At 34.3% G+C, this 11,810-nt stretch overlaps 1 pseudogene; it reads left to right on the plus strand.

Annotated features, from left to right (window-relative positions):
• The window catches only part of LOC149182580 (formate dehydrogenase, chloroplastic/mitochondrial-like), a 42,843-nt pseudogene extending 42,007 nt beyond the window's left edge, over positions 1-836 (plus strand).
• The last annotated feature ends 10,974 nt before the right edge of the window (positions 837-11,810 follow it).

Consider the following 11,810-nt stretch of genomic DNA (forward strand, 5'->3'; position numbering starts at 1 on the left):
AAGTCCCATCATCAAACATTTCTCTCAGATTCAGAAAGAGCATGATGATACGTTGATAATAAAACAATGTAACTGTATTTTTGTGCTTTGGCAGTCCTTTTGTCATTCATTCTTGGAGGCAATTAAAAGACAATGAATCATTTTTCTATGTGTTTTAAATTTCTAAACTATCGTTGTTCCTGTTTGTTAGAACAAGTTAGTTTGCCAATTGCAGTGATGGAAACAGGTACATTGCTAACTGGCAATTGTAGTTATGGAAACAGGTGCATTGCTAACTCTTGGGACGTTCTGCAATGCAGGTTACAGTGGAGATGTTTGGTTTGCTCAACCTGCTCCAAAAGATCATCCATGGCGCTCCATGCCAAACCATGCTATGACTCCCTATATCTCTAGGACTACAATAGATGGCCAGGCATCTGATTTCATCCAATTTCACCCCTTTTTTTCTAGCAATTGCTTTGATTGACAAATTTACCTCACAAATAATTCAAAAAGTCGATTATATTGCATCATGCTCCATGTTCCTCATAAATAATTCAAAAAGTCAACTATATTGCATTGTGCTCCATTGCTCAAAGCTTTAATGCTATCATTAATTTATCATTTTTATCATCTTTGGAAGCAGAATATGAGAATCATATAAAATACAGAGACATTCTTGAGATTTTTCTCACTAATTGTTCATAAAATCTCTAATTCAAATAAGTTATGCCACTAGAACGAAGGATATGCTAGACAAATACTTCAAGGGAGAAGATTTCCCTTCACAGAATTATATTGTGAAGGAAGGAAAGCTGGCCAATCAATACCTATATAAAATTCATGTTGGATGCTAAAGCAGATGATTCATCCTGTTGAAGGCTGCTTTATCTGGAATAACAAGCAAGAGCCAGAACAGAGCTCGCTTCCCTCGAATATAACAGTGCATCAAATATAGAACTGTCAAATACATTCCTGAGACCAATGATGCTTCAAAACATTATGCAGGAATGAATGATACAAGATTAGCATGAAGCTCATTCCATCTGATTGATTTTATAAGTTAGTAGTTTTGAAATAAAAAAAATCTAAAATAGAGTGAAGTCAACGCTTTAGTCCTTTGTGCCTATTGATGCATGAAGTTGGCTCACAGGTTCAGGTAATGCTATGCATCTTTTCTACTAGCAGAGAAATGAACCTTTGTTTGTGTATGGAATGGCAGGTTTCTGCCTTGTCTTGGTGTGGTTTTCGAATAATTCTATGTTGAATTTTCTCTTGATTATAGCCATACTCAAGTCATTAACTTTTCTTGGTTTTCAATTTTTAGTGTTTATGTTGCCTGATTTGGCGAATATATAGTATCTAGGTAAATCTCTAGTAAATGGGGTTCCACTTCATTTATGGAATTCTAGGTTCTATATTAGACCATGTGCGACGAGGTAGAAAACCATGTAATTCTTACAAAAGAAGATAAAAAGTTTAACACTCTCCCTTTGAGAAAAGTATTTTCTACCAAGCCTTGACTATCCTTTGCCAAGAGCCTAGTCAAAATTCCTGCCACTTGTGAATTTCAGGGAACCTACTCAAGAAAAACTACTCGCTTCTAAATTATATCTTTGAGGATGCTTGGAGCGATTGTGAAACATTGGGTTCACAAAGGCACTAATGTAACTTTAATTGTGACAAGACATAGTTGTTGACTACAACACCTAATTTGTCACTTCTATAATCAACTTGTGAATGCATATAGTTTTGTAATTTGCAAATTAAATTACCACATACTTTGCACCTGTTGAACTTAATGTCATTGCCTCTTGCTTCCTATTGAACTACTATATCATACATGACACCAAACCTAAAACAATGCCTTGAAATTCTCTTCCTAGCACTAGTGCCCCCTACACAATTTGAATCCACAAAACCATGCAACATCGACTCTCTATCCTCAGTGTACCTCAATCCATGACAACTTGTGCCCTTTCAAGTATTAGATCACATACTTTGCAATGGATTTTAGTAAATTTTCCCTAGGTCAACCATGAATTGAGTTAACATATTCATTGCATGAAAATATCAAGTTAGGGTATTCACCAAATACATTAGGGAATCTATCCATTACTTTTACACTAAAGGGACCACCAAATATGACTTGGAATCCACATTAAACTCCAAAGTTAGAACCATGGGCTTATAATTAATCATTTGAAATCTCTTGAAAATCCCTACTAGACCTCCCATATACCTTGTGACCTTAACCCCCAAAAGGTAGTGCATAAGGTTGATTTTTTTTTTTGTATCAAACTCGACTACCAACTACTATTTGCATTGCTATGAGATTCTCATTCCTCCTTGGAAGGATAAAGGTAACTGCATACATGACCAAAACTAACAGATCCAATTTAGGAAATAAAGAGCAAAGGTTAGAATTTGCGATAGTTTTGGTGAAGTACAATTTCAACAAGTATTCATCAATTCACAAGTACCAGTCATGTGGTTCCTGTTTCAACGTGTATAGGACCTTCTTCAACATGTATACATGGGTATCCTACCTATGTTGATAAACACTTCTCTATTTTGTCATAAGAAAACATTGTCTTTACATTCCTTTGATATAAAGATTCACCGAATACAAGAGACATAATTACGTTTATAGAAATGTATTTTGCAATTGAAGCAAAGGTTTTGTCATGGTCAACTCCCCCTCTCAAGGTGAACCATTGTTAATTGAATTTGGCCTTGTACTTCTTTACATTCAATGATGTAAACTATGAAACGGGAACTGTAAACTCGAAACGAGAACTCTAGCCAAAAAACCCAAAAAAATTGAGAACAACTCGAAAACGAAAAATGTTGATTTTTGGGTTAAATATTCAACATTTTTTTAAAATGACAATAAAAACCATTTTTTTTGTGCAACAAACACCCTCAAAACAAATTTAAGTGTTGATGTTGTAATGATGTTTTTTTTTCAAGGTGAATTTTCAACATTTTTCAACAATGGCGTTAAGGATAAAATATCCTGACTTTGAAAAACCTTAAAAATCCAATGGTTTTCAGGAATGACATTAAAGATGAAACATCACGTCTTTGAAAAGCCTTAAATTCAAATAATTTTCAGCCATGGTGTTAAAGATAAAATATTATGACTCAGAAAACCCTTAAAATTTTGACAATTTTTCAACCATGGAATTAAAACCAAAGATCATGACTACAAAAACCTTGAGTTTTCATCATATTTCAACCATAACATTATGAAAATTTTCTATTATTAATTTTTTTTAAAATGAATACCTAAATGAAAGGGTCATTATACCAACAATAATTTTTTTTCAAATCCCAAAAGTATAACAACTTTAAAATCTTAGCCTAAGACAACTTGACATATTGCAACAAAAATTTAAAAATCAACCACCAAATTGACACCCACTGTACGCGAACTAACCCATTGTAAGGAAAGCTTAAGGACCAACCATGAAATTGACACATTGTGGGATCAGACTCGATCCATTATAACGAAAACTTTAAAATCAACTATCAAATTGACACATAATGAGATCACGGTGCTAGTCGAGGATCAACATAGACCCTGCAGGAAAAAATAAAATAAAACAAAATAATAAATAAATATATAAGTAAATAAAAATTAAAACATTCAAAAGAAAATAAAAATTAAAACATTCAAAATAATAAAAACATAAAAGATTAAAAAATAATAACAATTAAATAAAATTATATTAATAAATAAATAAAAACATGACTAAAAAAAAAAAAATTAAAACATTGAGAAAAAAAAAACACAAAAAATAACAAGTAAAAATATATATTAAAATATGAAAAAATTAATAACATGGTAAAAAAATAAATTATATATATATATATATATATATATATATATATGTGGACAAAAAAAAAAAGCAAAAATGTAGAAAAAACAAAATTAACTTATAAATGTTAAAAATTTAAATAAATAAATAAATAAAAGAAAATATTTCCCAAAAAAAATCATAAAAAGTAATAAAAACGTTAAAAAAAAACTAAAAAAAAGAAGATATTAAAAAAAAATTAAAAATAAAAAATAAAAATCACCACCTCATTACCCGACAAGCCTTAAGGATGGTAGGACCGATTCTCGGAATCGACCCTACCACACTTAGTGTTAGGCCCACAAGTTGAAGCGATCACGCTCACGTGCGATGAGCGCATATGCGTATGATTCAGGCACATTGTGCGACGACGGGTGGACATTTGGTTAAACACGATCGAGTTAAGTCGGGCATGCCCATGTGCGACGGGTGCCTGAACTACCTGACTCGGGTGGATGTGCGATGAGAGTGCGTCAGTTAAAAGCGGCAGGTGGGTGCGTGCCCATAATGGTGGGCGAGACTCGCGAGCACCTAATGAGAGGTGCGGAGGTCATGCAATGGTGGAGGATGACACAGGAAACCTGTGTGACCTACGACCCAGACGTGCGACGAAGGCCAAGTTTATAGACCGTATGGGCATGTGACGATGGGTAGGCTGACATGATAAAGAGTGGAGGCTGACTTGATTATATTGTGTTGGGTCGACCCACACATGGGTGAAGGGTCGTGTCCCTTGGCCGAATTATGTGTGATGGCACACATATAAGTTAGAGGTACATGTGAGCACTTGCAGCCAAGCAAGCATCAACACATTCAAGCATTGAGCACAAAACAAGAGGAAGAAAGATGCAAGGGAACGGGTGAACGAGCAGAAGCGAGGATCAAAGTTAGTCGAGTTGGAAGTTCAAGGTTTCTTGGGTGAACCGATGGATAGGGTGACTTGCAGTACCGGTTGGCGAGCAGAAGTTTGCAGACTGACGGGCAGACTACGACATGCAAACTTGACCAGAGGGCATCACATGGCATGCACCAGTCCCGGTGGGCAGACTGCGACATGCAGACCTGACCCGAGGGCGTCATAGGGCATGCAGACCAATCCCGGCGAGTGACACGACCGACAGGATGACTCAACCCACGGGCAACCCGAAGTAATGAATAGGCGCAAATAGGTGTGACCCAAGTTGCAGCAACATGCGGAGGAGGACCCGAACCAAGCTGATTTGTGAAGTGTTGCACACGGGCATGTGCCGATGTGAACCGCGCTGAGTGGTGAATTGCAGGGCATGGGTAGACCATTACGACGGGCAGAGGCATGCCAATGCCCGGTAGGCCGAAGCTGGGGGGATCGTGCATGACACGATTGGTAAAACTGCAGACACTTGTAAATTTAAGTGTGCTAGCCGTGTTGGCAGCACCACTCTTGTATATTCTATTGTAAATTCAACTTGTATATTATTTGGGTAGACTTCAGTATTGAGAGTTGCCCCTCCCATTGAGTATTGTATATTTTATCCACTGTGTATATATATTGATGAAATGATGAAGTATAATTGAATGTTTATTTCTACTGCAATATAACACTTGAAGAACTCGAAAATTGAGTAAGTGTTGAGAGTTAGGTGTAGTCTGTAAAGTCAAGTATTAGTGAAAATAAAGGGTGTTGCGGTGTTACACCCGCCTATGTGTGGTTGAAAGACTACCATCGGGATAGGGGTGTGACACCTAGGACTCGTTGGGCTGCGAGGTTGGGCTGGGAGGAGCTCGCTCGACTCCCTCTTTGCCCACCCCCACGACCCAATGGACCCCAGGAGTGGCAGGATTGATTCTCAGAATCAGTCATGCCTCCCTTGGGGCCCATTGGGTCGCAGGGGTGGACGAGGAAGGAGGGCACTGCATGAATCGGCCCTGCCACCCCCTAGGGCCTATTGGGCCGCAAGGGTGGCTGAGGAGGGAGGTAGTTGCACAAATCGACCTTGCTACCCCCGAGGCTCGTTGGGCTATGGGGATTGGCGAGGAGGGAGGGAGCTACACGCCGCCCACTCCCATGACCCAACAAGCCCGAGAGGTGGCACGGTTGATTATGAGAGTCGACCCTACCGCCTGCGGGGCCCGTTGGGCTTGGTGGGTGAATTTTTTTTTTAATCGGAAATTTTATGTTTCGTAAATGTTTTTTTTTTTAATGTATTTTTATTTTAATTTTTAATTTTTAAATTTTTATTACTTGTTTTTTTGTTTTTTGTTTTTTAAGTTAAACTATCATTCATATATATATATATATATATATATATATATATATATATATATATATATATTTGTTTTTGGTTTTTTTTTCCTTAAATTATGTTTTTTTAATATTTTCTTGTATTTTTTTATTTTTTTATATATATATGTTTTTAAATTTTGTTATGTTTTAATATATATTTTTATTTATTTATTATTTATTTTTAAAATTGTGTGTGTGTTTTTTTCTAGTTTTTTTTTTCTCAATGTTTTAATGTTTTTAGTTTTTTTGTCTCAGAATTAGACAACTTGAAAAATGGTTAAATAATCAACATTTAAAAAAAAAAAATTGTGCATACTTAGGACATATGAAAATTTAAAGTGTCCAAAATATGCCATAAAAAATATTGATGCTTTTCAAAATCCATATGAAAATTACCAAAATTTAAAAACATTATCCACATCTAATACATTAGAAAAATTAAAGTGTCAAAAATAAGCCCTCTAAAAAAAGAGGTTGATCCCTCATCAACACTTTTCAAAATCAGCATGAAAATCATTAACATTTTTAAAAAAATGTTCATGCTTGATACATAAGAAAATTTAAAGTGTCAAAAATATGCTAAAAAGAAGGTGCATTTTGAATCAACATTTTTCAAAATCGAATGATTTTTTGCTACCTAAAAAAAGGGGTACTCAGTGCAGTTCTCGTTTGATAGTTTACATTGATTTTCTTGTCTATTGCATGTTTCACCTTGTACACTCACTTAGATTCAATCACTAACTTCCAATTTTGTCTTGGCACAATTTATTAATCATTGTCCTACAAAATGCAGTGGCATTCCTTCATATGGCACCTCACTACACTTTCTTTAAATCAGCCTCCTCAAAATTGGAATGCTTTCCATCAATATTGGAAGACATTTTCAAGTCATGAAAATTACCATTACTTCACATCCTTTTACCAACATTTTCCTTCGCTTTGAATCATTCTGCTTGTCTGTAACCTTGTATTAAGACCAAATTATTGTTTATATGTGAGATTAGGCTGTATATGTTCCAATAAATTTATTTTGGTATTTTAAGTGAATTTATGATTAAAAAAATAAAAATAAAAACATTATGCTTTACCTTCTCTTTGAGAGTTGGGTTAGTTTGGTGATGAGTACAAGTATATTCGGAGCCTCCAATAATGCAAATTTTTATCACTTAGCTCTATATTCAAATTTTATTTTCAACCATTAAAATATTTGATGAGGATTTGGGATGATCGTTATATGGAACAATATTGAAGCTTTGGATAAGATTTGTTATCAAATATCTTGGATATTTTTGGAGATATTGTTGATTTGCTAATTATTCGCAAGTAATTGTAACCACATGAGAAAGTTGTGGATCTAGGAGAGATTGGATCTGAATATATTATTGGTTATCTTAGTTTTTATATAAATAAGAGTGCATTATCTATTCTAAAGGGGAGAATTCTCGGAGCATATGTTCAACTTATAATGGACTGAATAAAACTTCTTGATATTTCTTGTTACATAGATTGTTATTTTCTAGTTTTATAAGTAGCATGCTTTAATTTAAGTTTATGATGTTATAATTTAAGTTTGCTACCATAAATTCTTAGAAGGAACTCACTCCATGAGAACATGGTGGTCTTTCATTCATGCAAGTTGATTTCATTGATACATGTGGGGTGTCTATTTTTCTGCAATGTTATTCAATTTTTATCCTAACTTACCAACAACGAATTGATGATTTATGGAAAGATGGAAACTTCTAGATATGCGTGACAATAGGGTCCCAATAGCATGATTGGAGCTTAATTACATGATCATCACCAAGAGTGGATTAGTTAGTTTTTAACTTTATTCTAGAGTGTTTCCTTTATGAAATTATGTTTAATTAAAGTAGATAAATATTACAAATGATTTAATTCTGCATGTATGTTTGCATTTCACAAGTTTACGAACTCTGAATTGATAACTGAAGATAATAACATTTAGACATATAAATCACTTGACAAACATCAATGCAAAATAGTTGGGAAACTTCTTAGGAGGGTGACTTAGTTGAAAAGGATTTTTTTGATCTCCAACTTGCTTACTTGCCTCCTTCAATGTTTGCCACTTATGCTCCTTTGCAATGGAAGGTAAAAAGGAATTGATTCAATATTTGGAATCTTGTTGATTTGAATTTGAAATGTTTTATTTTTGTGGATCAACATTTGGGACAACAAGCTTATCTTGCTCTACATTTTCTTGCCGCTCCTAAGACAAGGACCAAACATCCTCATCAAAATTGGCATTTCAATGCATTATTGTGTTTTATTGTGATGGAATGCAGACTCTGTAAGCCTTGGAAGACTCATCTTAACCAACAATAATACCCTTCATAGTAGAGGGTTTCAATTTAGTTATCTTCACATCAAGGATATGGATATACACTTTACAACCAAAAACATGAAATTGTGATATCGATGGTTTCTCACAAATGAAGCTTCCTTTGGGGTTTCATCCTTCAATCCCTATGAGGACACATGTTTAGAATGTAGACAACGATATTACAAGCCTTTTCCCAAAGATAGATGGGTAGATTTACAATATGAAGTAGAGCCCTAATTTTGTCTATATGATGGTCTTGTTCTTCCACTTTGTAGCCCAACTTTGTTCTACGTTACAAGGTAATGTGGACTACCTCCATCCCTTCTTGACAAAAGGAACCAAACTCATTGTAGGTTTACTCTCCTTCATTACAAGATATAAACATTTTCATCTTCTTACCCATTTGAGACTTCATCCTTGGTCTTCATGAAATTAATCTAGATTTTTATACAAGAGTCATCAATAAATGAAACATAATAGATGTTTCCTATTAAAAAAATTGACGACATAGGTCCTCACACATATGAATATATTAGATCAAGAACCCTTCTTTATCTATGCCCATTTCTTGAAAATTCATCACTAGCAGATGCACAAAGTGTACATTCCTTGCACACTCTTGTCTTCTCAATCTTGAACTCCCATGTTCTTCAAGAGAGAAAACTCCATAGTGCAAGTGATATTTGTGCCATATTTCACTTAGAGTGTCATTCTTATGATCCAAAGCTCCATGTTTGAGTGTAAAGGACACCCTAATGCACTTTTTTGGTCCATACTCAACTAGGATCTGACTACGTTGTTTGAATGATTACTTGTTAATCATTAGAATCAACGACACACTTGAGATATGTCAAACAAGATTTTGAAAGAAGGTTTTTTGTTAACCTAGGATGAAATAATACATTATGTAGCTCAATAACTTCCCATGATGGCATGTCAAATAATAAGACAAAACCTGTCCTAATCATAAGCAAATTGTTGAGGGTGATTGGAAAGTGGCAACAATTTCTTACAAGTCACATGATCTAGAAGGCAAAAATATTTGTATTATTAGTGTAGGGCATATTGACAAAGAACTACTTAAGCATTTAAAGGTATTCTTAGGACGTACTTCATGTTGCAAACTTTTCAAATATCGATGATAATTCTTATGCATGTTGATTGTTTCAAATTTTCAATCTAACAATAAACATTACATGTTGAATTGTATTCCTTTGTGGTTTCTTTGTACAACCATTCAATTGTAAGCTTCTTTACCATGTTCATCTTTCAATTGGACCCGAATTGGAAAAACGGAAACTGGAGCAACGTTGGAGACATATCTTGAAGAAATGCTACCTAAATGTGATGCAGTTTTCATTAATATGCCTCTTTCTGACAAAACTAGGTGCATTATCACAAATTCATAAATAATCTCTCCCATTATTCATTCAAAGAGAATGTAATGTCATTAAAAAATATATTTTATACAACTTGTGAACAAAAACCTAATTATTGTTTCTCTTTCCCTATTGGCTACAATAGGGGAATGTTTAAAAAGGAGAAAATATATAAGATGAAGAAGGGTGTATTGATTGTGATTAGTGCTCGAGGGGGCCATCATGGATGCTCAAGAAATTACTAATGCTTCTGCAAGTGGACACATTGGAGGTCAGTTACATTTCTTCAACCCCTGTTCATTTTTCCTTCCCAGTGTCAATAATGGACATGGAATTCCCATCATCACGCATTTCTCTCATATTTAGAAAGAACATGATACTTTTCTAATAAAACAATGTAACTGTATTTTTGTGCTTTGGTAGTCCTTTTTTCATTCTTAGAGGCAACTAAATGACAATGAATCGATTTTCTGTATTTTAAATTTCTAAAATGTGTTCCTATTTGTTAGAACAGGTTAGTTTTCAAGTTGTGGTGATGGAAATAGGTAATAAATCACTTGACAAACATATAAATCACCTAACAAATATCAATGCAAAATAATTAGGAAACTTTTTAGGAGGATGACTTAGTTGAAACGAATTTTTTTGACCTCCAACTTGCTCACTTGCCTCCTTCAATGTTTTCCACTTATGCTCCTTTGAAATGGAAGGTAAAGAGTAATTGATTCAATCTTTGGAATCTTATTGATTTGAATTTGAACATTTTTATTTTTGTGGATCAACATTTGGGACAACAAGCTTATCTTGCTCTACGTTTTCTTGTGGCTCTTGAGACGAGGACTAAACATCCTCATCAAAATTGGCATTTGATTGCACTATTGTGTTTTATTGTGATGGAATGCAAATTCTGTAAGCCTTGGAAGGCTCATATTAACCAAAAAGAATACCCGTCATATTAGAGGGTTTCAATTTAGTTATCTTCACATCAAGGATGTGAATATGCACTTTACAACCAAAAACATGAAATTGTGATATCTATCGTTTCTCACAAATGAAAGCTTCCTTTGGGATTTCATCCTTCAATCTTTGTGAGCACACATGTTTAGAATGTAGAAAATAGTGTTACATTCCTTTTTCCTAAAGATAATGGGTAGATTTACAATATGAAGTAGAGACCTCATTTTGTCTATATGATGGCCTTGTTTTTCCACTTTGTAGCCTAACTTTGTTTTAAGTTACCTTGTAATGTGAACTACCTCCATCCCTTATTGACAAGATCTCAATATCTCAGCATTTTCATCTTATTACCCATCTGAAACTTCATCCTTAGTCTTCATGAAATTAATCTAGGTTTTTATAGATGGGTCATCAATCAATGAAACATAATAGATGTTTCTTATTAAAAAAAATTATGCCATAGGCTCTCACACATGTGAATAGATTATATCAAGAACCCTTCTTGATTTATGCTCATTGCTTGAAATCATTAGCGGGTGTGTAGAGCGTACATTCCTTAAACATTCTTGTCTTCTCAATCTTGAACTCCCATCTTTTTCAAGAGAGAAAACTCCGTAAGGAAAGTGATATTTCTACCATAATTCACTTAGAGTGTCATAGTTATGCACCAAAGCTCCATGTTTGATCATATTTGCAAACAATGTATAAACGACACCTTGTGCACTTTTTTGGTCTGTACTCGACTAGGATCTGGCTACATTTTTTTATGATTACTTGTTAATCATCAAAATCAATGACACTTGAGATATGTGAAACGAGATTTTGAAATAAGGTTCTTTGTTAACCCAGGATCAAAAAATATATATACATTATGTAGCTCAATAACTTCCCATGATGGCATGTCAAATAATGAGACAAAACCTTTCCTAATCATCAATTATACCACATCATCACCAAGCTTAACTTGCATGCCATAATCTTGTTCTTCCATTATGAAGAATGTGGATTTATTTTTTTCCATG

The sequence above is a fragment of the Pinus tabuliformis genome, chromosome 3_2, assembly GCF_031772625.1.
Source record: "Pinus tabuliformis cultivar Carrire ecotype Pingquan chromosome 3_2, CPIR1, whole genome shotgun sequence".
Taxonomy (NCBI): Eukaryota; Viridiplantae; Streptophyta; class Pinopsida; order Pinales; family Pinaceae; genus Pinus; species Pinus tabuliformis.